Raw genomic sequence first — 27,039 nt, 5'->3', positions numbered from 1 at the left:
TATATTTAATCTTTTTTATTCAGTATCTTGATTGCAAAAATTCTACCATTATGATTTAACAAGAGGAAGTAAGAATATGGCCTATGTTTTTGTTTTGCATTATATCATTGGAAATTAATATAAAACATTTAATTTCCAAACAAAATCCATGAAAATGTCCCTCTCTTTGTGGCTGGAAGTCTGGCAGCTTGAATTTGTTTGCCAGAGACTTTCTTTCCTCGCTAACAATTACCTTTCATTCCCACTGTTTGCGTGTCTAAAGGAAAGGTGTTTTGTGTCAGATATTAGTGGCAGGGATCACATTGCTGATAAAATATCCTGTTCCGTTAGCTGGGTTTGTTCTAAAGCTCTCCATGGGTGGTTGCTGTGGGGATTTGAAGTCTTTTTAAGAATCGTGGAATTATTTTCCGTCATTTATTATTACTTTGTAGCATCAGAGACTTTTGTTTCTGGATGAAAAACACAAGAAAGAAAAAAGACATTGAAATTCAAATGAAACCCGAATGACAGGAGCAGCTCCTGAAGCTTTTTTACACAAGTGTTTGTTACAAGGTGTCACTTTCTAAATAACGATTGCAATCTTGGTTCTTTCTTGTCCTGGATTGTCATTGTCTATTAATTTCCTTTCGAGACAGATACAATTTAATATGGAAGTTACAGTACAAAGTGAAAAAAAAATAATCAAAGTAAGGTAGACATAAAAACATCAATGACTGTGCTGTTAAGATCACTGCTTCTTAAATTTGAGCCTGGAACCCCTGGAGGTCCACACAGGTTCACCCGGAAAAATTCTGGAAACTGTTGTAAGACTACACATAATAGTAAATGGTGACAAACAGTTTTCAGTTGGGGGTCCTTTCGGCGGGGGTACCCTTTGGTGTTCATGAGACGACAGACCCGCTTGTGGAGTAGTGGTTAGGGCTCTGGACTCTTGACCAGAGGGTTGTGGGTTCAATCCCCAGTGGGGGACACTGCTGTTGTACCCTTGAGCAAGGTACTTTACCTAGATTGCTCCAGTAAAAACCCAGCTCTATAAATGGGTAATTGTATGTAAAATAATGTGATATCTGTATAATGTGATATCTTGTAACAATTGTAAGTCGCCCTGGATAAGGGCGTCTGCTAAAAAAATAAATAATAATAATAATAATAAATTCCCCAAAGTGTTCTGTGATACACTGCCATTAGGGATTCTGAGCCCTGTTGGTGAGATGAGGTTAAAGAAGAAGAACGCAGCCTGTTTTTTTTGCATATTGATTAAGACGTTCACCAGGCTATAAGGTGCATCCTTTACCGGATGCGCCACGTGGGAGCCCCTTGGGATACATTTAATAGGAAGATTTTTATGACAACCTAGCAAAAATACACCACTGAGGGGTCTGATACTGTGACACAATCATTTATTTCCAAGACTCGCACTTGCTAATAAGATAACAACCTTCTTCAAAATAAAACAAACATTTTTAAAACCATATTTTTATCATGGTTATCACAGATTTCAAGTTTCTGTGAAATGTACCCATTGGCATGTAATATGTAGTTCCCCGTGAAAATTCTCATTTCTGTTAGAATAGTGTAAATATAAATATTTTATATCACTTTCAAATAAATACAGCAAACGTTTGCCATATTGACGCATAACATGCCACACTGCATTAGGAACCTGGCAGCCAGTTTAGTTTGCTTCCGGTAAATTATTGACCATACTGCTACAGCTGCACGGTTTCTTTAAAATGAGCCGCATCAAAGATCGGAAATATTTCTGCTAAAGATCAGTCTGTCCAGTACAAGAAGGGGACATTTCACATGCCTGTTGCTATTTTTACATTTATTTATGTTTTGATTTGGTTTGATAATTCACTGATGGTGAAAATGGAATGTCTTCATTCAAAAAGTGGACATAAAAAAAACAAAATATTCTACAATTTAGCATTTACAGTTGTTCCAGTAAGCATTAAATACTTAGGAACATTTCTTGTAGAATCTCAAGAAATTTTGAATGTGACAACGCTATTTTTTTCTGCTTTAATAAATATTATGTTTAATCGTGAACTATCTTGAAATACCTATTTTTAGAACGTGAAATGCCCTGAGATAAGAAATTATTTTACCATGAAAAAATACAGCCCTACATATGAGGCAAATATGAATTGAATGGGAAAAAGCAAGCATAAATCTACAATTTTTAAGTTTTCCAACATATCTCATTGCTGTACCACAATTAGAGAAATCAAACATGAAAAATATAAAGTATGGTAATAACGCAATGGCAATTCCAACCGTCATTTCATTTTAACCAGTGGTATTCAAATAAAATAATTATGATGCATATTGTGGTGAAGTTTTTGTTTTTATAAAAATGTATTTAATGTTTGTAAGCCCATTGTTATTAGTCATATCTTGTTATGCACCGTTGCAGCTTTTCATGCTTCTTGTGTTGGTAAAATTTTGTTTTACTTTTCATCTCATTCTAACATCAGCTGCAATATTGATGTATTTGCTGTATTTGCTTTTTTTTATTTTTCAATTTATAGTGCCTAATTATTTTACCCCATGATTTTTCCCCCATTTAGATTGGCAAATGAAGTACCCTCACTACAGCAACTCCCTGCACCAGTTCAGGAAAAGTGAAGGTCAATGGGCATCCAGAGCCAATGCGACAATCCCTGTAGAATCCCCAGTGAAGACCAGCACAGTCAGGATACAAATCTGTGCTCCATGGACTGTATTACTCCGCGCACTGTGCTGTTATCAAGTGAGCAACTCAGGGAGTGTATTTTAAAAGTAGAATATCAAGGGTGTACAGAACTGTATAATTCTCTCAACGACATATCTTTCATGTTATTTGCTTTGAAAGTCTTGTCTTGTTTCCTGTTTTTAATTTGCAGCCTTGAAACTTGTTTTTAAGAAGTTTGAGTCTGCAAAGTTCACTTCTCTGCTGCAGAGCTTTGAAACATTCCTCTCCCAGGTGTATCGGGAGGGCACTTTGTGTAATCAATGTGAGACTAATCCAGAGTCCTTAGGAAACGCATTCTTCTGGAGCTTTCTTTTTCCAGGCCACAAATCTGCTTTAAAAAGATTGTATGAGTGAGTCATAAGAGGATAAGTGTCACAGTCGGTGATGTGTAGTGAAATTACTGAACCAGAATTTTAGATTCTAGAATATATAAGCAATTCTGTTCTTAAAGAAATCACAGATAAGTCAAATCTCTTTTCTCTCATAAGCCTCTCTGGAAGGCATGGTTTGTAATTCTATCCAGAAATGTAAAGCTGCAGAATTCCTTAATCATGGTCACTTTCACAACTGAATTAATTGAGGGGTTATGTATGAGTAGTTTTCATTAACTTATCAATTTTTCATATTTTGTCTTGGACAATAGTTTCATGTACAGTATATATGGGACATTATGAAGGCACTATACATTATATATGATATTATTTAGAAAATTAATATAGGAATGTGACAGGGACTGTGTCCCATCACTGGCTTCTCAGACACCGTATTTGCTGGAGAGCCAGACGCTCCGCCTGTCACTCCTTAGCTAGCTAGTGGGCCCGTCCCAGCGGAGCATCTCGCTATAAAAAACGATCTCCCAAAACACCCCCTCTGCTTTGGCCAGGGTATATCCATCCGCATGAACAAAAAAGGAAGATATTTTTCCTGTAAATATTGCAATATATATTTTATTTCCATTAGTTCTAAATGTGCTTCACCGGAGTCAAAGTGATTCTGGTTGTGTGAGAAGGTTTTTAAAAAGTATACTTTTAAAGCCTTTGGGTAAGACATCTGTATGTGCACAGCAGTAAGAGTTTGAATCAGAATATGAACAGGGGTGATGGCTGGTGGAGAAACTGCTGCAATAAACCACTCTGCTTAAACCAATAGAGCAGAGTTGTGCTAATATGATTTTCATTACACTTAAATCCACAAAATGTGCTAAAAATCATTATCTATTCCACAGGAGAAGTTTTGGGGTCCTATACAATTTCCCACTGGCCTGACTGCTGGTGTGGAATACTAAACAGCTCAAGTCACACAAGAACTCCTTCTGCAGTACCCCCATGGGAAGTCTGCTTTAAACACTGTAGGTATTGAGGACAAATACATTTATTAACACCAGAGTGTCAGTCTAATATTCATGGGTCAGTTACAAGTTTCCTACCTTTCGAATTAGGCAAAAGGACTGCACTTTCTAGTTGTCAGTAGAGGGTTTTTGCAACAGATTGACCAAGCTTTTACTCTTTTGCCAATTTCTTGCCATTTTCAGGTTTTGCTTTGTTTCATTTTGCAGTAAAGTCAGTAAGTGAAATCAGCTTTGCCATCGTTTAACACATTTCCATCTGCCACTGGGACAGACTTGAAAGCAATTTGAAATCACACTTTAGATCAAAATTATTTCAGTGGGCCGTAGTTTTGATCGTGGCTAGCAGATGGGGAAAGTTACCTAATGAGCAGCCAATAAAAAGGATGCAAGAAGCAGGTTTTAAATCTCTGACACGCAAAAACAAAAAACAAAAACGTTATATATATATATATATATATATATATATATATATATATATATATATATATATATATATGTTAGTGACAGGATAGCGTTGTGGGCCCAGGTGTTATCGGCAGGGTCAGAGACTCCGAGAAAATATACTGTGAAAGGATAGCATTGTGGGCCCAGGTGTTATCGACAGGGACAGAGACTCAGAGGCAAGGAAGGCTGCAGTTTAAGCGCTCACATGCACTTTTAATAAACAAAAATAACACAAGCAAAAGGGCACAGGAACAAAGGAACAAATAAACAGGCACAAGGGCCAAAACTCACAGTGTGAATTTACCCCAAACTCCCTTTTTTCCAAACAAAGGGTTTTCCTCTTCTTAAATATCATGTGGCTGGAGCCTAATTATCAATTAGTCATTCAATTTAGCTCCAGCCACATTCTCACGTGTGTTTTGGCAGGCATAGGAACTTAACCCCATCCCTGCCAACCACCAAAAAAACCACCACAAAACACTATTTACAGATAGGCAGGGCCCTGCCCTGCCCTGCCGCACAAGTATAAAACACATGTATGTTAACAGTAATTGAACTATGCTGTATAAGGGCCCTAAACTAGTATGTCTGTAGTGATGTTAAAGAAGTACCAAATTACAAAACAAAACACGATCGAGATAATTGATGTTTCTGATAACATAATTGCATTTCTCCTTAATTATATCTGGATTTTAGTTATATTTGTATAAGGATAATTACTATACCAGCCTTGATGATGTTTGTTTGAAAAACAAAATGTTCCAAATGTTAACCAACCTCAAGGGTAAAGTCCAGCAGAGGAGAGGGTAAAGTCCATGAGATAAGGACCTTTTTCTGGAAATTGTGTGCTAAAACAATACGCCTTGTGGTGTATTCTCACGAGTTGGCATATCTGGGGAATAAGAGAGAGTATGGACAAGTAAAAGACAAAGTTTAAAGCTTTTAGGTTCCCCTAGGATATAGAACTAAAAGCCTTAAAGTGCCTGCACCTGCTAAATTGACAAGTCAGCATCCATCAGTTCAAACAAGCTGTCTAGAGAACCTGCATGTATGTACAATTGCAAAGAATCGCCAGTGTGGTCATTTGAATGGTTTATTAACCGTTCTCTGTTTCAGCAGCATCCATTCTGAAATGCGACCTTTCTAAACATTCATATGGCCTAATTCACAGACCCTGGTTAGCACTAAATGTGGACAGCCTTACTTAAGTTAACATTTTTTAGACAAAGTGCTAATCTAGGTCTGTCTAAGTTAATGTTTTACGTTCTTTGCATTTTTGTTCTGAATGTCCATTGACCCAATTGAGATTGAATCATTTGTTTACAGTAGATGTAGCTGCGAATAGTTGACTAGTCTACTAGAAAAGTGACAGTTGACCTCAGAAACTGGTGGTTGACTAATAACACATTTCAATGTCAAAACATTTCAATGTCAAACATTCTAGAACATTAATAAATAGTTTTTTGGATGGACTGTCTCAAGTTACTATATTACAGCATATAAACAAGAATTGCAGGGCACATTTGGCAACAGAGAAAGCACATATGTACATTGTGAATTTAAAAAAATAAACCTGAAAACAGTATCAAAGGCACATTTATCTAGCCATGAATAAGTAAGCAATGCCTTGCTTGTTTTATACTGTTCAAATAGTTTTTAGAAAATATTCCCTTGTGCTTGTTGCTAAATAGGGCCCTACGAGTCAAAAAGATGCAGGAGAGCAATTTCTGATTCTTTTCCTTCACTAATAATAATACCAACAGATTTGTGATCCAAGGACTTCTAACATTTGGAATTACAATATCTATTGTACTGTAGTGAACCCACACCTCGGTGCAACAAGAGTTGGGTTTGGGTAGCGTAACCGCTGCCACCACCTTTGATAACCCAGGAGGTCCGGGGGCTAAATTTGGGTACGCTTATGCAGACATTAAAATAAGGGGTGGGGGAGTATTAGGTCAAACACAAAGAGACTGGGAGCAGAAGTCACAATAATAAAAAACAAAGTTTATTAAACACACAATAGTTAAGAAGATCCCTATAAAAATACACAGGCTAGGCAATTCTAAAAATGCTAGAATGGGTATAACAGCAATAGGGGAACAAGGAGATCCAAGGCACAGCAATACAACGAGAAGACGACCACCAAACAATACTTTTGCGATATGCCTGCACAGGTCAGGTATTCAATGAGCATTTTATATCAAAGCTGCCGATAGGCCCCTCCATGGAGTGACGTCTTTAGTCCCACCTCACTGAGGTAATGAATAGTCACTACAGGGAGAAATCATTCTCTTTTGCATTAAACCCACAAATGCGAGTGATGCGACCTCGCAACGGTTGGTGGTCGTCTTCTGTTTCAGGGAACCGGGGTTACATCCATAACCCCGTAATCATTCACTTTCAATTCGAAGACAATCACCAACCAATACGTTTGGGAAAGTATAGCCAAGCCGTCGCGAGGGAGTATGAGCGGAAAGCATATGAGGGACGTCTCACTACCGTCAACTAGTGTTGGTGATGTGAGAGTGCAACCTCAAGGACCCTTGTGCCTAATGAAGGCATAGAAGGATCTACCACATTAAGTCGGTAGAACCTGGTGAATGTATGCGGAGTAGCCCAGCTAGCCGCAGTACAACTATCAGTCAACGCTAAAGAGGGCCCATGACATAGTCACACCCTCCCAGGTGGGGGTTGGCCGGCAGTAGTGTATGCAGTCGAGACTGTGTCCAAAATACAATGGGACAGTCACTGTTTAGAGAGGGCTTTACCTCTGGTCCTTTCACCATAACAGACAAAAAGCTGGTCAGACTAAAGCAGCGCTCTTGTCCTATCCACATAACCTCTCAGTGCCTGAACAGGGCAGAGGGAATTCAATCTCCGGTCTGTCTCCTCCGCAAAAGGAGGGGGATGGAAAGCGTCTAATTCCACTGACTGATTCAAGTGAAAAGCCGTAATCACCTTAGGGAGGAAAGCAGGGTTTGTGCGCAACGATACCCTTTTTACATTGTCCCAAATATGCATACAGGAACTGTGCACTGACAGAGCCTGTAGCTCACTAACCCGCTTAGCAGAGGTGATGGCTAATAGAAAGGCTGTCTTCATAGAGAGAGATTTCAACTCTGGCTAATAGAAAGGCTGTCTTCATAGAGAGAGATTTCAACTCTGGAATGTATAGGCTCAAACAGGGCCTTAGTGAGCGCCTCTAGTACTGCGTCTAGACTCCATTCTGGGAGGACGTCCATCTTGGGAGACAGTAACCACCGAGTACCCTTCAGAAACGGATTGCTAGCATATGAGCGCCTGGGGACACTGAGTCAATGGGGACGTGGCATACAGATATAGCTGCTAGGTTCGCTTTCAACACAAAGGGGGATCTACCCGCCTCAAACAGATCTTGCAGAAACTAAAAAATAGTTGCTATAGGGCAATAAATGGGGTCATGACCTCTGGTCATGTACCAATCTTGAAAATACTTCCACTTACAGTATATAGGCGTACTGACGACTGCGTCTAAGAGCCCTAAGGTGGCCTTTTGTCTGACTGAGGAGATCCATGCGCAGTGGCAGAGGTTTGAAAACCAGAATCTGGGCCATCTGGGGGACCACCAGGAGAACTGTCGCCTTGTCTCTACTGACCTTCTGGAGGAAGGCAGGGAGCAGCGGTACTGGTGGGAAAGCGTACAAAAGCGCTTTGGGCCACTTGTGGGCTAGGGCGTAGATGCCTAGTGGACCTCCGCAGCCACGGAGGGAAAACCACAGTAGCAATGGGTCATCTCTGCTGTGGCAAAGAGATCAAATTTGGCTTCCCCGAAGTGTTCCCAAATGAGCTGCGCCACCTGAGGGTGCAGTCACCATTGTGACTGGTGAGGACCCTCCCTCGAGATGGACAGCCTGGAGGGAAAGTAAGTGCATCTGTGCCCAGATCAACAGCCGAAAGGCTATGCGATGTAACATCGAGTCCTCGAGGCACAGAGGATGGCGAAGCACCGAGGCACTGAGGGTATGGGGCACTGCACCGATGTACGGTGGGTAAAACGTCGAGGCGTTGAAGCACCAAGGTCTCGAGGCAGCGAGGCTACCTATACCTACACACCGCATTTTTGGGTGAGTGGCTCGAATGTGCATGGAGTACTCGACAGTAGGACCAGGTAATACCAGACCTAATGGAGGAAGCACACGGTTGTTGTTGTTTTTTGTTTTTTTTAAAAACTGCAATGCAGTAACACACACAGACGCTCAACAGCAAGCTGGAGTATAAGGGGTTTTTTTTTTGTTTTTTTTTTGTAAGCAGTAAAAAAGGAATCAATAGTAATCAACAACCTGTAAGGGCGCTAGGCCGCGCACAGTGAGTGAGCATGCTGAGGTAGCCCAGAGTCCTCGACTCAACAGCGGCGTGCAGCAGAGCTGGGTCTCGCTGTAGGAATGTCTCTCTCTGGGTTATTTTTTAAAAGCTGCCAAGTGGCAGAATTAAATAGAAAAACACAAGCAGCAAGCTGCAAGTTTAGTAAAGCAGACTACAGTCCCTAGGTGATGTAGTGCAGTTGCCCAATGTTTAGCTTAGGCTTCAGCTGCTGAGTCCTGAGTCTAGGGAAGTGGCAAGCTGACATCCAGCAATACATTTACAAGGACCGTACAGAAAAACTTACAGAAAAACTCGGAGAGAAGGGCTCTTTAAAAGAGACAATCAAACAACTGGAAAGAAGTTAGTTATACCCACCTTAACTGGTTGTGAGAGGCAAAAGAGTAGTGTAGTGACTATTTATTACTTCGATGAGGCAGGACCGAGGACGTCACTCTGCAGAGGGGCCTATCGGCAGCTTTGATATAAAATGCTCAGTGAATACCTGACCTGTGCAGGCATATCCCAAAAGTATTTGTTGATGGTCGTCTTTGAAATGAAAGGGAATCCCACACTTCTAAAACATGTACACAAAGCTCTAAAAGCGCATACCCACAATATCCCTCCCTTGATGTTAAAGCACAGCCTAACTCTGAATACAACCCACCCACTAAAAGACTAACAACTATACAATAATAAGTAATTAAAAGAATACACAAAAATACACACAGCTCAATTTAGGAAGAAGGACACTGCCCGAAGCAAAAGAAAGTGCTCTTTACCAATCTTCGTGTTTAAACACACCACTGTCTTTGAACAGTCTCTTTCCAGTCGGCTTCCAGCAAGCCAGCACAGCAGCAACAAACAGTCCTTTCGTTTAAAGATTCACCAGTAAAAGTTCTCCATGCTCTTTTCCAGCACAACAACCATGATAAACAGTCCCTTAATTTATAAATGTACCAGCAAAAAGTCCTGTATATTTCTCTTTAGTGCACTAGCAGTCCTAACTCGTACACACTCAACCAGTACGGCTGCAAAACCTAACTGTACCCAGTTTCCAAAACAGCATCCATCCGAAATCTTGTTCCCTGGCAGCAGCTCTGTTTAGCTGCGGCAGCATCCTTTTATTGGCTGCTAATCAGCCCCATTACAATTTACAGGTGAGTGTTTTAAACAATCAGGGGTGTGCAGCTAAATTCATTACAGTACTTAATGATATAAGCCAAAATGTTGCACTTTAATGAATAAAATGTTTAACATGTGTCATCTCAGTGTAGCCTACACTAGTAAGTGAAGTTTGAAATAATAAATAAGGAAATAATTAATGTCATAATTACATTATATGAAAGTATATGTGCCATTCCAGTATGGTATGTAAAGGTTGTTTTAATTGTGTGATTGTGACAGAAATACAATGAGTTCTGGTGATAAATCTTCCTCCCGACCTGTGAGGGCGCTAAAGAACGGGAGGAGAAGTATCTGGAAGGGCTGGCCTGACAGTTCGTTTCCGGGACCGGGAAGTGGGTCAGCCTGGAAGGAAGCGAGACTCTGTTGTAAGACCGTATTGATTTGACAGGTAAACAAGGGGCAGCTGCAAGTAATAAGGCAGCTGCAACCGTTTACCTAGATATCATGCGGGATTACATATAGGGGCCAGGGTAACGCTGTTCTTTTCCTTCGTTTGGGTTAAACAGGAGGAGAGAAGGACTGAGAGAGGAGCTCTCAGAAATATAAAAAAAGGAATAAGTGTTACGTGTTGTGTGTTATTTCTGTCTGTCTATAATTGTCTGTCTTTTTGTCGCACTACTAGACAGTTAAAGCACACCTCCGGAGCTGTCGCCACAAAAGCACTATCCGGAGCACCACTGCACAGAGCACCTGCACGACTGAGTTCACCCAGGACTGGTGACCGTGCATTTGTTTTTCTGTTCAGGACTGTGTGGGATTATTCACGCTCCCCGTGCTTTACACATTGTTGTGTACTGCCGGGGATTTATTATTTGACGGTCGCCAGACCTGGAAACAGCACAATAAACACTTGTTCACCAAATTATCGTTGTCTGTCTGTCACTCCTGCATCGCATCACCGCTACACCTGTTCCCCTTACCATCCACTTTGCCACACGTGGTGTCAGATCCGGGATCATGGATCGCAACGCACTGGCGGAGCTGCTGCAGGCGCTGGAGAGCAGACGCGACGCAGAGGAGAGGAGGAGGGAGGAGCGCTACACGGCGCTCATTGAACGGGTAGGGCTGGCCGTTGCTGCAGCAACGACCCCGGCCACAATACCGCTGATGTCGCCCCCGAAGGCACGGGCAATGAAGATGTCGGCGGAGGATGACCCGGAGGCGGATTTGGTGGCGTTCGAGCGGCTGGCTACCGCGGCGGCTTGGCCGCGGGAGTTCTGGGCCAGCCAGTTGGGACCCTGCCTGATTGGGGAGGCTCAGGCAGCCTACCAAGCCATGAGTGACCATCACGCCACCGAGTATGACCTGGTCAAGCAGGCTATCCTCCGCCGGCTGAACATCACCACGGAGACCCACCGGGCGCGGTTTAGGGAGTACCGGAGAGCCCCGGAGACACGCCCCAGGGTGGTTGCAGAGCGGTTGTGCGACCACATGGTGCATTGGCTGACCCCCGGGAAGAAGACCGCCCAGCAGATGGGGGAAGCCATTGTGGTAGAGCAATTTTGCCATGTGGTCGGCGCCGAAACCCAGGCGTGGATACGGCGCCACAACCCCGACACCCTGGAGGAGGCGGTCAAATTGGCTGAAGACTTCGAGGACTCCCTGACTTCTGCCCGGATCGGGATCCTGTCGGCCCCTGCCCTTCGGAGCAGCAGACCTCTCCCTCCCTCTCCTCCAACACCACCACCACCACCCCCCGCGTTCCAGGGACCCAGACCTCCTAGAGCACCGACCCCATTGGGCCCCCTTGCCTCCCCCCCATGGAGACCAAGGTTGGCCCCCAGCTGGGGTAGAGGTGCTGCCCCTGCCCCGTTGCCATACCAGCAGCGGGACAGATTTATGACCTATGCCCCCTCTGTCCCTCCTATCTGTTTTAGGTGCCACCAGCCGGGACATCTGGCCAGGTCATGCCCCGCTGCCATGGAGTGTGACGTGGCCGCGTGCAATTGGGCACCTGAAACTGGTAAGCGTGGGGAAAATGGTCGGGAGGGGCCTTGTTTGATTAATGTTGTGTTAGGGAATGTGAAAACCCACGCATTAGTGGACACAGGGTGTGAGCAGACTTTGATTAGGACAGCTCTCCTGGGCGGTGTGTCGTGGCGGCCACGAGGTCAGGTGGCCATCTCCTGTATCCATGGAGATACGGCGGCATACCCCACATTAAAAGTATATTTATCGGTAGGACCGATAAAACGTCACCTTGTAGTCGGGGTGGCGGAAAGGTTGCCACACCCAGTTATTCTGGGTCGAGACTGGCCAAAATTCAAAGAATTGATGCAAATAATGGCAGTCTCAGCCACACACGTAAACGTGGCAGAAAAAAAAAGGAACGAATTGGTGATGTGTTTCCTTTTCACACTGAAATGTTTTCCCCTCTTTTCCGTCCTAGAAAAACAAATAAGGAGAGACGGACCGCGAAATGGGAGGGAGCATTTGTGAGACAAGGCTGGGGTCTGGTGGGAGAGTGCTGCAATGGTAACAAACGCCAGTCGAAGGGAGTGGGAACGCAGTGTCTGACCGAGAGAGCGAGGTTACTGGACCGACCAGAGCAGAGGTTATTCCGGCCCCTCTCAATGTACCGGACCCGTGGTACTCAAGCGCGGACCTAGTGTGGGGCCAACATAATGACCCGTCACTGGTGCACGCTTGGGGGCAGGTCCGGTCCATTGAAGGTAAGGATGTTGACGGCGCTGGGGCGCTAGTATATCCACATTTCAGTATCAAGGGGCAATTACTATATAGGGTAAACCTAGCCGCGGGCACAGGACAGCCTGTAACACAATTGTTGGTTCCCCCGTCTTGTCGGACCGAGGTCATGAGGCTGGCGCATGATATCCCTTTTGCGGGGCACCTCGGAGCCGAGAAGACGAGGGAACGGATATTGGCTCGATTCTATTGGGTAGGTCTTCATACTGATATGTCGAGATATGTAGCCACATGCCCAGACTGCCAGCGAGTTGCGCCGGGTCGAGTGCGCCCCGCCCCTTTGGTCCCACTGCCGATTATTTCCACTCCTTTTGAACGCATTGCAATGGACATAGTGGGCCCTTTGCTACCTTCTGACTCAGGGTATACGCATATATTAGTGGTGGTGGATTATGCAACGCGATACCCGGAGGCAGTTCCATTGAGGTCCACTAGTGCCGCTGCAATAGCCACCAAATTAGCACAGATTATGGCTAGAGTAGGGATCCCCAAGGAGATTTTGACCGATCACGGAACCAATTTTCTGTCCAATACGTTACAGCAGGTGTACAAAATATTGAAAATACGTCCCATCAGGACGTCCGTTTATCATCCACAATCGGACGGTCTGGTGGAACGTTTTAATCAGACCTTAAAGTCCATGCTGAGGCGATTTGTAACACAAGAGCAGAAACATTGGGCATCGCTTCTTCCCTACCTCCTTTTTGCGGTGAGAGAAGTGCCGCAGAGTTCAACGGGGTTCTCCCCTTTTGAGCTCCTGTACGGCCGGCAGCCTCGCGGCATTCTCGACCTGCTGAGAGAGGGGTGGGAGGAGCACAAAGGCTTGTCCAAAAATGTAGTGAAGTATGTGCTCCTACTAAGGGATCGCCTGGATTTGGTCGGTCGTTTGGCCCGAGACAACCTCAGATCGGCTCAGCACCGACAGCAGCAGCATTACAACAAAAATGCACGGATTCGAACCTTTCGACCAGGGGACAAGGTAATGCTGCTACTTCCCTCATCAGAATCAAAACTGTGTGCTAAATGGCAGGGGCCGTATGAGGTGATTCGGGCTATAGGGAAAGTAAATTATGAAATTAGACAGCCCGATTGCCGGAATGAACGTGAAATTTACCATGTTAATTTGTTAAAGCCCTGGCAGGCAAGGGAGGTCTTATTTATAGCCCCAGGCAATATGGAGGATGATTTAGGTCCCTGTCCAGAGACCCCGAGCACAAGAGCGATTTCGATGGGGGAACAGTTGGTTCCGGATCAGCAAAGAGAGCTGCGTAAGCTTATTGAGGAGTTCAGCGATGTTTTTTCTGATGTGCCCGGCAGAACAAACTTAGTTGAATATGACATTATCTCTCCACCAGGTGTCACAGTGCGAGAGAGACCGTACCGGATCCCGGAAAGTCGACGAAGTGGCGTGCGCAAAGAGGTATGGGATATGCTCGAGCTTGGGGTAATTGAACCTTCCAGGAGCGAGTGGTGCAGCCCCATTGTCATAGTGGCTAAGAAAGACGGCACCAACCGCTTCTGCGTAGATTTCAGAAAGGTGAACGCTATTGCTAAGTTCGATGCGTATCCCATGCCTCGGGTCGACGAGCTTTTAGACAGACTGGGAAAAGCGAGGTTTATTTCCACTCTGGACCTGACGAAGGGATACTGGCAAATTCCTTTAACCCGCAGCTCCAGAGAGAAAACCGCATTTTCAACACCAGAAGGGCTGTTCCACTTTAAAACCATGCCATTTGGGCTACATGGTGCGCCCGCTGCCTTTCAGAGACTGATGGACCAGGTTTTACGCCCACATCATGAATATGCAGCAGCGTATATTGATGATGTGGTGATTTACAGCTCCACCTGGCGAGAGCATTTGGCTAGGGTTGCAGCCATTCTTCAGTCTCTAAGGGCAGCCCGGCTGACAGCTAACTTGAGAAAATGTGCGTTTGCCAAAACAGAGACTCAATATTTGGGATTTGTAATGGGAAATGGAAGGGTGAAACCTGTGGTCACCAAAATCCAGGCTTTGGTTGATGCAGCGATCCCCAAAATCAAGACTCAGGTGAGGTCACTACTGGGCTTAGCCGGTTATTACCGCCGCTTCATCCCCGAGTACGCCACAGTGGTTAACCCGTTAGTCGTCCTCACCAAAAAGAGTGCTCCAAATTTAATTAAATGGTCAGCTGAGTGTCAGGGGGCGTTTGATACGATTAAGCGTAAACTTTGCCAGGCCCCCACTCTTATTACCCCAGATTTCACCAAGAGATTCATCCTCCACACCGACGCCTCGGATGTAGGTTTGGGTGCAGTCTTGTCCCAAAAAGTAGCCGGAGTAGAACACCCGATATTGTACCTGAGCAAAAAAATGTTACCTCGGGAACGTAACTACTCCGTAGTCGAAAAAGAGTGTTTGGCCATTAAATGGGCTACTCACTCTTTACGATACTACCTGCTGGGACACTCATTTGATCTTGTCACAGACCACGCCCCACTCAAGTGGTTAAGCACAATGAAGGACAGCAATGCCCGGATAACTCGGTGGTATCTGGCGTTGCAGCCCTTCATGTACCATATGGTACACCGTGCAGGGAAAGACCACCAAAATGCGGATTATTTTTCCCGGGAGGGGGGAGCAATGGGAAAGGTAGATTTAGCCGAGTGTTCCTTCGGCTCCACTCTGAGCGGTGGGATATGTGACAGAAATACAATGAGTTCTGGTGATAAATCTTCCTCCCGACCTGTGAGGGTGCTAAAGAACGGGAGGAGAAGTATCTGGAAGGGCTGGCCTGACAGTTCGTTTCCGGGACCGGGAAGTGGGTCAGCCTGGAAGGAAGCGAGACTCTGTTGTAAGACCATATTGATTTGACAGGTAAACAAGGGGCAGCTGCAAGTAATAAGGCAGCTGCAACCGTTTACCTAGATATCATGCGGGATTACATATAGGGGCCAGGGTAACGCTGTTCTTTTCCTTCGTTTGGGTTAAACAGGAGGAGAGAAGGACTGAGAGAGGAGCACTCAGAAATATAAAAAAAGGAATAAGTGTTACGTGTTGTGTGTTATTTCTGTCTGTCTATAATTGTCTGTCTTTTTGTCGCACTACTAGACAGTTAAAGCACACCTCCGGAGCTGTCGCCACAAAAGCACTATCCGGAGCACCACTGCACAGAGCACCTGCACGACTGAGTTCACCCAGGACTGGTGACCGTGCATTTGTTTTTCTGTTCAGGACTGTGTGGGATTATTCACGCTCCCCGTGCTTTACACATTGTTGTGTACTGCCGGGGATTTATTATTTGACGGTCGCCAGACCTGGAAACAGCACAATAAACACTTGTTCACCAAATTATCGTTGTCTGTCTGTCACTCCTGCATCGCATCACCGCTACACCTGTTCCCCTTACCATCCACTTTGCCACAGTGATGCATTGCTATTACAGGTTCTGTCCATTGTCGGTGAGATGGCGTTAAAAGCTATATAACCATGAATGCAGACAAGCCTTTTGCATAGTGGTTAAGACACTCACTTGTGTGGTCGCCGGTTTGTACCCAGCCACCGCCCTTTTACATGAGTATAACAAAACTTGTATAAAGATGCAACAAAGCTTGTTCCATATGGGTTAATCGCTAGCAGTTGTGCTATTGTAAAGACCTGTAAACCCAACATAAAATCAGGTCATTCTAAAAGTAGACGTCCCCAGGTCATGGATCTGCTTTTGTGTCCACAGTATAGATAACTGGGGTGATCTGGGTCCTTTGACAGCACTGCTGCTTCTGGTGACATCCTCAGTAAGGAAATGTGCCTAACCGGATAAGGCAGTGTGTATGCTGTCTTAAAGCCCCTTTACCATTTGGATTGCATAATGCCCAGGAAAGTACAGTATTTAGTTAGGCTAAAAGCACAGCAGGTTTTAAACTGAGCAGTGGCTGTAAGTACAGCTGTTATTCAAGGTTTTCCAAATTCCTTTCAAAATGTCAACTCTGTCTGATGAAACTATATTCAGCAGGGGCACAAGGATCTTTTTTTAGCTCGGGTTTCTCTCTGTGTATTATTAATGTAGGAGGCAGGCGAGTGATGCGTTTCTATTGTGCAAACAGAGAGAGATCTGAAGTCCATGTTAAGTAATAACATGCACTGACGTCAAATGCTTCAGCCTTGCTAATGTTTATTCGAATTTCAACAGCTCTTCAGAAGCCTTTAGAAATGCAGCAATGTTCTGCAGCAATAGTATATTGGAAAAATAAGATTATTCTTCCAATTTCAGTACGGGCCCTGTTCACAAGGCTTTAACTGTTTTAAAGATGTAATAAAACGTAGCATTCAGAAACGTCACGGCTGTCTAGAACAGATTCAGGATTATGAATCAACAAAACAGACGGCAGAGTCTTATTAAAAATAATTCCATTAATCTTACATGGCACACACTCCCATTTTCTATATTGAGCAGTTTAGAAATTCCATTGTAAAACATGGCATCTGATACAACACTACAGGATCTTAAAGAAAGTTCTCAGTTGCTTCTCTTATACCACAGTACATTTTCACAGTAATGTTATATTTTTCCCATGATTGTACTATGCATTTGCCATAGTTTGCCATGGTTTTTAAAGCGTTACCGTACCTCCCTGTGCTTCACAATCCTTACCTATGCTTTACCATGCTTTCACTATAATTTGTTACACTTTGATATTCTTTTAAATTGCTTGACATTTAAGGTAGTCTGTTTCTCTTTTTCTTCCTAAGTCATTTCATCTCAGGAGTGTGTCTGGATATGGTATTGGCTGCAAAGTCTGTTAATCAATGGGTGGAGTGGCTGGAAACATACTGTAGAATGGGTAGGGATCATTTTCCTTTCTAGGAAAAGAAAATAGTCATACATTAGCTTCTGAAGTTCCCTCACTTATTAACCAAGCTAATCTTTGCAAGGAGTTCTTCGCTAATAGCTAAAATACTATTTTAAAAAAAATGAACTTCACCTTTACAATAATATGTGCATGTTTCATATGAGAAGATGGAAGGCCTACAAAATGATGGCAATACATACTGTATAAGATTTACTGGAATTGTTGTCAATGTACTTTAAAAAACAAACACAAAAAATAGAAGCTTATTAAAGCCCAAAATGTGATCAGTTAGCTTTTTTTGAAGCTTTATATATAATTTGAAGCTTTTTTTTAAAAACTGTAAAAAATATTTTATTTTAAGGACGTTTTGGGCAAAAGTCCTTTTTCAGCTGTTTAAAAAGAAAAGTAAACACAGGGCATGTTAAGTAAGTGAGCCGCTCAGAGTGAGAACGATCAGAACACTCAGCAGATTTAAATGACTTAACCCACTGCTCCACGAGAGCGCTGAGCGACTTTTAAAAATGGCGAATAATAATTATTTGCTTGTTTGTGTTTCTGAGGTGATGGTAGGTAAAATGGCCCCGTGTGAAGTTACTGTCCCCTGCTGTACCTCGCTGAGTTCGGCGCTCTGTTTGGACTGAACCTCATATCTGGCTGTGTTTAATACTGGCAATACCGACGTTAATAATGAAAATTATGAATAATATTAATACTACAAGCCTAATAATCAGGCGCGGACTGGCCATTGGGAAGTGCGGGAGAATCCCCGGTGGGCCGGTCTGTTTGGACCTGCGTGGGCCGCTAGTCTACGTTAGATTTATAATTATTATTAATTTTTTTTTATTAATAATTGATAATTACACTGTTATTAACTTGGCAGTCTCGCTCTGTCGCGCGCACACATCACCACACCAGTCATCTCTTGGGTAGATCCAATATCGCAATATCTAAGGGGGGGCGAGGAATGGCCACTCCCTGATTGGACTTGCCCGGATTTTCTTAGAACGGGATTGGTCAACCAGATTTCGTCTTTCGTTTGAAACTCTTGTATTGATAGTGGATGAGTGTCAGTGTAAAAAATGGAGATAAAAAGATAAGGTGGGGCAGAAAAGATTAGAGACAAACGGCAACGGTCTCTCGAGGCAGATGCCGCAAAGTGCACAAAAATAACGGACATGTTCCGCAGGGCGGCTGGTAGTAGGGAGAGCAAGGGACGCCAGGATGCCAGTATCAGCTGACTCAGCCTAGGGAGCCCACTGAAGAAGATGACACTGTGGCAGGGTCGAGCACAGCAGGTACAAGCAGTAGAGTTTATGGTTGCATTAAAATAGATTAAAGACTCGGCTGCGCCTCATACCTAATAACGCCTTGGCTGTGACTATATACACGACATATCATGGCCTCTCGTACCTTATTGCTTTTATAAAACGGCTACACCAATATTTGTAACGTTAGTCACTTTTTGAGATCTAGTCAGCTATGTATAGTTATTCTAAACTCTGCTAGCAAATCGACTAGCCATCCTATGCTAGCCAGCTAGCTAGCTGGGTTACTAAAAAAAACATTAGCTCAAACATTTCCCAGGTTGCGTCTCTCTCTCGCTCCACCATTTAGCTGGCTACCCCTGATATAAACTGAAACAAAATCATGGCAAACCGAGCTGATGGTGGTATTAGCCAATTTTTATTTGTAAAACTATAGCATGACATGCCATTTGGCTATAGTATTGCCCCCTACTGGACACTCGTAGCGTAGATTTCACATTGCATGTATTGTATCACACTAACAAAATCTCAAATTTTAAAGCAATCGTTCACATGAATTTGATTGGGTTTGATACTTCGGTCGATGTTGATTAGGTTGTTGTGCAAAAATATAATTTATGGAACGATGAGAAGGCCTAACAGCGGCCAGTGATAAAGTTATTGACAGGATTGCAGAGAAGTGTGCACTGCTGCGACGTCTGCTGGCGACGTAAGGTAGGACAGTCTCGTTTACTTGTATTTGGGGTAAGTAGTTGCTTAGGGGTTCTGAAACCCTATTGTAATTTTGGGTTGCTATTGGCGCTGAGTGCTGCTAATGGTTTCTAGAATTGCTAAATATGAGCCGATGTGTTCAGAATTTTTTTTTAAATTAGGCCTATTGAGAGACCGCAATCTGTGTGAGGTCGGTGATAGTTTCTAGAAGTGATAAATAAGATATGTGTTTATACTTTACAGTTTATTATTAGGCCTACTGAGGTTGGTTTTGGTGTGCAGAGAATGGTTTCTTTCTACGTGTTGCATTCACTGAACACAAAGCGGTGGCAGACAGAGACATGCAGAGACAAACAATAATGAATAGAAACATATTTCGTAGACGAAAAAATCTATTTTCAATAGGATAGCCTATTATTTGTGACTTCTATATCATGAAGCCATGGTATGGCAACTGCCATAGCCTATACTTTGCCATACCTAAATTGCCCCTAATATATTTGAAAACCTGGTAGTAGCTATAGCCTACAATGTACAAAGAAGTTTTACCCTAACAATTTAAAACTCTATTTTTTTTTTTTTACCGATACTTCATCATGATGACGCGCTGCGTGTGCTGACTTTATTATTTCGGTATGTTGATTTTGACATAAATGTGGGCCGGTGGATTCGAACTTCCCGGGCCGATTTTTGGTCCCAGTCCGCCCCTGCTAATAATAATACATTCATAACTACAAAACAGCTCTACATTAAAAAAAAAATGAAATTAAATGATACAAATTCGAAAACAACCATTTTTAACATCTTATTTAGCCAATTTAATACATAACTTCATAAATCGAAACCAGTTCATCGTTCTTGACAAACTTATTTGTCAATCCTGCCTGTGATCTCCACTTGTTTCCTGCAGGTGGCCATTCCGTCCGCTCACTCTTATCACTGATGAAAAATGCTCAGGAGCGCTCTGAGCGGCTCAGCGGGAGCGGAACTGAGCGAGTCGTTAAGTTGATTCTTTTACTGAGCCGCTCTGAGCCGCTCTCTTACTTAACGCACCCACTGTGTTATTATTCAAGATTTGTAATTATACGAAAATTCTGTGGATGATGTCATGATTATTAGAATAGAATGTTCATTCCCAGAGGTTCCAGTTCCCAGTTTGAAGATAAACTCTAGTTCCTTTTGTTTCCAAGCAATATTTGTTCCATAGCACTGATTGATCACACAGACTGTGATGTCTTCAGTAGTGTGATCACTTTCAATTTTCTCATGCAATGTCCTTTATCTAAACTCTTCAGGCTGACATCCTTTAAAATATGTGAATTAATCTCCACTGTTTTGGTACATTGCCTAAAATAGTCCTGCTGTTGGAGCATTGCCCATTTGGGAGCAGTAATATCACAGCTCATTAGCCCAAGTGCACAGTGACATTTCATCTTGCTACGTACAGTGACCAGTGAAGTGTAATATTACAAGGTGCTGTGTGTAGTGATGTCACACCACTGGGTCAAACTAAAAGTCTGCGCTAGTTTTCATTCAAACTATCTTTCTGTCAGATTGCTTTTCGTTCAAAATACATAATTACCAATGTTCAATGACTCAAATAAAAAGGAAAAGTAAGAAAAATACCACAAAACAAAGGAGGCAATTCAATTGATCTAAACAGCAGACAAACACTCTTCAGATCATTCATAGAGCACATTTACCAAGGTTAATAAAGGATATTTAAAGGATAGTTAAGGATATTTAAAGACTGTTTTCTGGTCTGTTTGAATGAATCAAACAAAACCGTTTGATATTCATGCAAGTAAGAATGTTGTTGTTGATTTATTTATTTATGTATTTATTTGCATTTCGACTGTCCCATTAAGGTCAGTGGGTGTCCTGTAATCCCATTGTCAAGCAAGTCTTTTTACACTCAGAAGCTCGGCAGCAGATATCACCAGGTTGCTGGCCCATCGAGGACAAGGTTTGTCAGTTTAAAAATGCCATTTAGGAACGTATCTTATTTTTTCGTTATACCATTTTGTAGCTTGCAAATTGAGTGCTCATTAAAGGTGAAGGACAATAACACTGGCAGGTGCCATGAAAACTGCCCCTCCCTGCTCTGGAACCTGGCCTTAACATGCCATTCCAGACTAAGTGCCCAGTCTCTAGGGGTGAAAAGCACAGGCTTGTGATTGGATATCCCATTTCAAAAGCAAATCATTTGGTTATTGCCATTCTGACATATTTACAAAATGATTTCCTAAATATAGACTAATGTTTCTTTGAATTATTAGTAACTTCAAAAATTGGGTCCCTTTTTAGCTAACCAGTATTGTAGAAACAGATTGGTTGTTATTGATAAATTCTCAACAATATATAAAAAAAAAAATCACATGTTTAAATGTACTAAAAACATAATAAATGTAGATGGCGATTAAGCAATACTTGGCATTTGAGAGAATGTTGGTTTACTGTGTAATATTTAACCATTGCTGTACAGTGTATCTAGGTATTGTAGTTATACAATAATAGGCCCACAAATATCGAATTACGCCATCTTGCTAAAATATGTAGAAACAGCTATTTACCTAACTGATTTCCATTACATGAGACTAGGTGTTAAAACTTCATGCTGATATTGGACTCAGCTCTTGCCAAGATAAGCACCAACTAAGACATAGCGTAAACTAATGTGATCCATCTGCGTTTCCTTCCATCTGATGATGTAGATATCCTTTTGCCTGGTGTTGATGGCTGAAGTGTAATGCTGGCTCCAGGGATCAACCACTGTGCGGCCTCCCTAGCGCATCAGCATGACAACTGTCTGGACTGAGATGAGTAGGCTACTTCTCTGGGGTCTTCAAGTGGGCACCTTCCATCCTTGGTGTTTCGTCGACTAGCCCACGACACCTTAAGAGGGCTCGACAGTGATTCTGGTGTCCCAGCATCACCCCTCTCCATCCCCCACTCAGCTAAGCCCAGCTTAATTACTTTCCATTGCATCAACGTTGCTTTCTTTCTACTGTGCTTGAGATCCCCACCCTCATATACAGTGAGTGGCCACAGAAGTCTTAGCAATAGATCAAACTGAAAGCACCAGAGTTTAAGTTTGCCCTTGCACTGCTTGTTTGTCTAACTTCTCCCACACAAACTGTGACCTTTAGATCCCCATCATACCATCTCCCAAGACTCATTAATGTAGAACCTCTTATCCACTACTTTACCTTTGATTACAGAGATGCTCCTTGACTTAGTGGGCTTGAATTGCATTCGTGCCCATTCAATGTTATTGATTAGTTTGCCCAATAACCGATTAGTGCAGGCTACTGTTGTAGTCACAATTGTCATGTCATCCATGTATGCTCTAATTGGTGGCAGTAGCCAAGCGTTCTCCTCCAACTACCAATTTTGACGTCCTAATAATTACTTCCATTGCCATGGTAAAAGCCAGTGGAGAAATGGTGCATCTTGCCATTTACAATTTCTAGACATTGCCATGTAATGGTGAATTTTGAATATTTTGTAAGTTATTAGCAAAGATTATTGTAAGGTGTGTATTCTGATGGACGGTAGGATCAGAATGCAATTCCCAGTATCAACACACACAAGATTACCAGCCATCAGCATTCAAGTAACATTGATTTGGCTTATTCCAAACTACACACCAGTAATTGGTGAGTAAACCTAAACCTAACAATGCTTGTTACAGTAGCCCTGTTGTATCCTCTTCTTCTGTCCTTATCAAGAGCAGAATCATTGTTATACTTCATCCAAGCTCTCACTCTCCCCACCTGAGCCAAACTCTACCTGCCAGCCCAGAACAATCTAAAAGGGGCAGGAGCTTACTTATTGACATTTATTAAAGGCAGGTGCATTGGACAGCTTTTAAAGGGATCATTAGTTTTTCTTTTTTATTGATTGTACCACTGACTACTTCCTGTCTGACAACAGCTTAGTTTACTGCTTTAAGAAAATGGTTTGAGATGCTAAAACTCACAAAAGAGAGAGAATATCAAGTACATTTCAGGGGCTATTTCATACCTGAGTTGCCAAAGAAACGGCTTTTAATAACATCAAACAGTACTGTCCTACATTTACGTGTGGCAAGCACACATACCTGACTTCATGGACAGCTGAATCCCCAAAAAGACTAATTAGAGATGAAAGATCTTATACGCTTTTAGCTGGACACTGGAATTAGATATAGTAATCAGTACATGAATGTTAATAGGATTAACCTTAAGACCATATACCTATCTAATTGTCTTACTGTAATCACTGTTACCTTAAATGTTACAGATTTACAATACAATAAGGTGAATAACATGTAAAGATTTGTAGAATTGGTGTACCAGTTAAATGCATTGAACACTGGTTATACAACAATCGGACACTGCCTCCCTGTAGTGTTCTATGAAGGAGTGGCGCGGTAGCCCAGATGGTATTGGCAGGGAGAGAGACTCAGACACAGAAAGCTGCAAGTTAAATTGTGCTAATGCACTCTTCAATTAAAAAATAACACTGCACAAACACTTCACAAAACACTCTTAACAAAATAAATGGCACAAGGGCCAAAACAAAAGGGTTTACAAAAACTCACAAATGTAAACATTAGACAGCACAGCACAGAACACGCAACACAGACCTCTACCTATAATACCAACATTAATTCTCTCAATCTAAACTAACACCTGTAAACACATATTTTATACACTTGTGGCTAATTTAATCATCTATTCAATTGTTGGCTCCAGCCACATTTCCACGTGTTTTGACAGGGAGAAATGTAACCCCCTCCCTGCCAACCCAATATTCTCCACACCAACGCATACATTAACACGGCAGGACGTTCACCCTGCCACATTAGGTCAGCCGTTATTACTCAATAATGGAATGGCAAATAAATAGGTTAGTTGTATCACTAGAACTGGCAAATAAATTACAGCATTATTGTGTACAGTTGGGCTACTTTATTATTAGTAGTATTGGAGGGAGGGCTTAGGTCGGCCAGAGTGTCCTCGGCTCACCACGCACCAGCAACCCCTGTAGACTGGCGGGACGCCTGCAGGCTTGCCTGTAAGCTGCCCAGAGCTGCGTTGTCCTCTGACGCTGTAGCTCTGGGTTGCCTGCATGGCAGGCCTGCAGAGTGGAAAGAAGCAGTCGGCTGACAGCATACGCTTCGGAGGACAGCGTGTGTTCGTCTTCGCCGCTCCCGAGTCAGCGCAGGGGTGGTAGCGATGAGCTGAGCTTAAAAATACAATTGGATATATCAAATTGGGAGAAAAACAGGGTCAAATCAATTGGCAACTACTAAATTAAAAAAAAGTAAAAGTCCACTGTTTAATAGCTACAACAAGGGATCTAATCACTAATAAATTAGTCTAAAACAGCATCAATCGTTCCTTCAATAACAATGGAGACAAAGAAAATCAAAGTGCAAACCTCCAACAATCCTGTTTATAGCTAATTAAGATCAGACTAATATGTATATATCCAGATGAAAGAAAGGCAATACTGTAACAATCTCTTATAAGAATATTCAGTATCATGTTTAATACCAGACAAAGGAGTGTTTGACTACAATATAACAGGACACTAGTCACACATTAAAAATGAGCTGATTTCTAACAGCGCAACTGCCTTGCAATGTGGGACTGTTAGTAAACTAAAATTGGTACTTAACTAAATGAACCCATCTGTCCAGCCACTGCAACAATGCTTCTTCTCAAGTAAATGGATCTTCCAATCCTTGTTGCAGTCGGCATGGCTGTAATATCTTCCTGGAAAGTCTAGACGGCAGCAGGAGATTGAACGCTTAGTTAGAGAAAGGAGACAACTGAGGAAGCAATGGAGAAGAGCAGAACAAAGTCAGAAGGAGGGACTCAATCTGTTACAAAGGGTCATAAAAGATAAACTTGCAACATTGTGCAGAGCTGAGCGCCTACGGAAACTCTATAAAAAGAAGGAACGTGCGAGAACTAAGTTTTATAAAGACCCATTCAAATTTGTAAAGTAATTTACCAGTGAGAAAAATGGCACACTAAAAGCATCTAATTTTGAGCTGGAGAGATATTTGGAGGAAACACATACAGATTCAATAAGGCAGGAGCCTATGACAATTCCTTCAGACATCCCACCTATCAATCCACCAGAATGCCAAATGGAGGACTGTGCACCTAAGTGGAAAGAAGTAGAGCAAGCCATGAAAAAAGCAAGGGCATCATCATCTCCAGAGAGTTCTAATGGAGTTCTGTACAGAGTGTACAAGAGTGCTTCAGGAGTTGCCTCAGCTGAGTGGGACTTTATGGTAAAGGAATACTGCAGCTACCAGTCTCCTCTCTAACCGAGGGGTTTAAGTGCGCCAAGGTCTGACTGGAAATGACATTAGTAGAGTCATGCGACAAATGCGTAAGGGAGGCAGCACCTGTGTTGAAAACTGGAAGAAAGTGGGTGGCAGAAAAAAGCCATGGAAGATGCAAAGGCTACCCTTCGTGATATCATGGGGCAAGTTCAGCATCGAAAAGGGGGTCTTGGTCTCAGTTCAGCTCCTCTTACATGGCACAAGGCAGACCCAGATCAACGGAGGAAGCTGGTAGTCAACGAGGTGCAAAAGCAGGAGGAGAGGATGAGGTGCGTAAAGGCCGTTTACCAGGCCAAGCAGGGAGAATGGATGAGATGGGAGAGAGTGGAACAATGCAAGACCAGCTGGCAAAACCTATGGACAATGGAACAGAGCAGGATCAGTTTCCTTAGACAACTTTCCCTTCCCCCTCCTACGACTATCAGAAATAAGTATCTGCTCACCTGGAAGTAAGGGTGCCTCTTGGATAGTCTTCTCATAAGCACCTTGCATCCTAACTGCTGCCTGACAAGAATTTAGTTGTCCTATCATAAGCATAGGCCAATTTGGCTTGGTGATACCCCACCCATTAGTTCGTACTCATGACTGGCTTAGTAATACTTGCACCTGAGATCATCTCAACCGGCAAATAAGCATGACGACCGAACATTAAAAATAATAGAGTGTATCCCGTCGAACCATGGGTAGAGTTATTATATGCATGCATCAGTTCGGGTAGATATTCATGCCCTCTCTCTTGTTTATCATCCCCCAACGTACCTAACAGGTTTAACAACATGCAAATTTAGTAAAGAGGTCTGTGATTACCAATACATTCTGGTAACAATCGGAAGGCCAGCTCAATGTTAAAAAGTAAATTGCAATAATTTCTAAGGGAGCACTCACTCTAATGGGAACTAACGGAAGCTTACCCTCTGACTTCCTTTTTCACAGGAGGCAGTGCAGGCAGGCCATCAGTCAATGGCCGGTATCTTTCTACATTCCAGGCCAATAGAACATCTTTCGTAGGATGGACAAGGTCTTCTCTAGTCCCAGATGACCAGTACGCTCATGGTACTCTTCCCACAGCTGCTTGGCACTCTCCTGTAGGACAAGAATTCTGAGCTTCTGCGGGAACGAAAGGAGA

This window comes from Acipenser ruthenus, chromosome 19, assembly GCF_902713425.1.
Source record: "Acipenser ruthenus chromosome 19, fAciRut3.2 maternal haplotype, whole genome shotgun sequence".
NCBI lineage: Eukaryota > Metazoa > Chordata > Actinopteri > Acipenseriformes > Acipenseridae > Acipenser > Acipenser ruthenus.
This window is presented reverse-complemented; position numbering follows the sequence as displayed.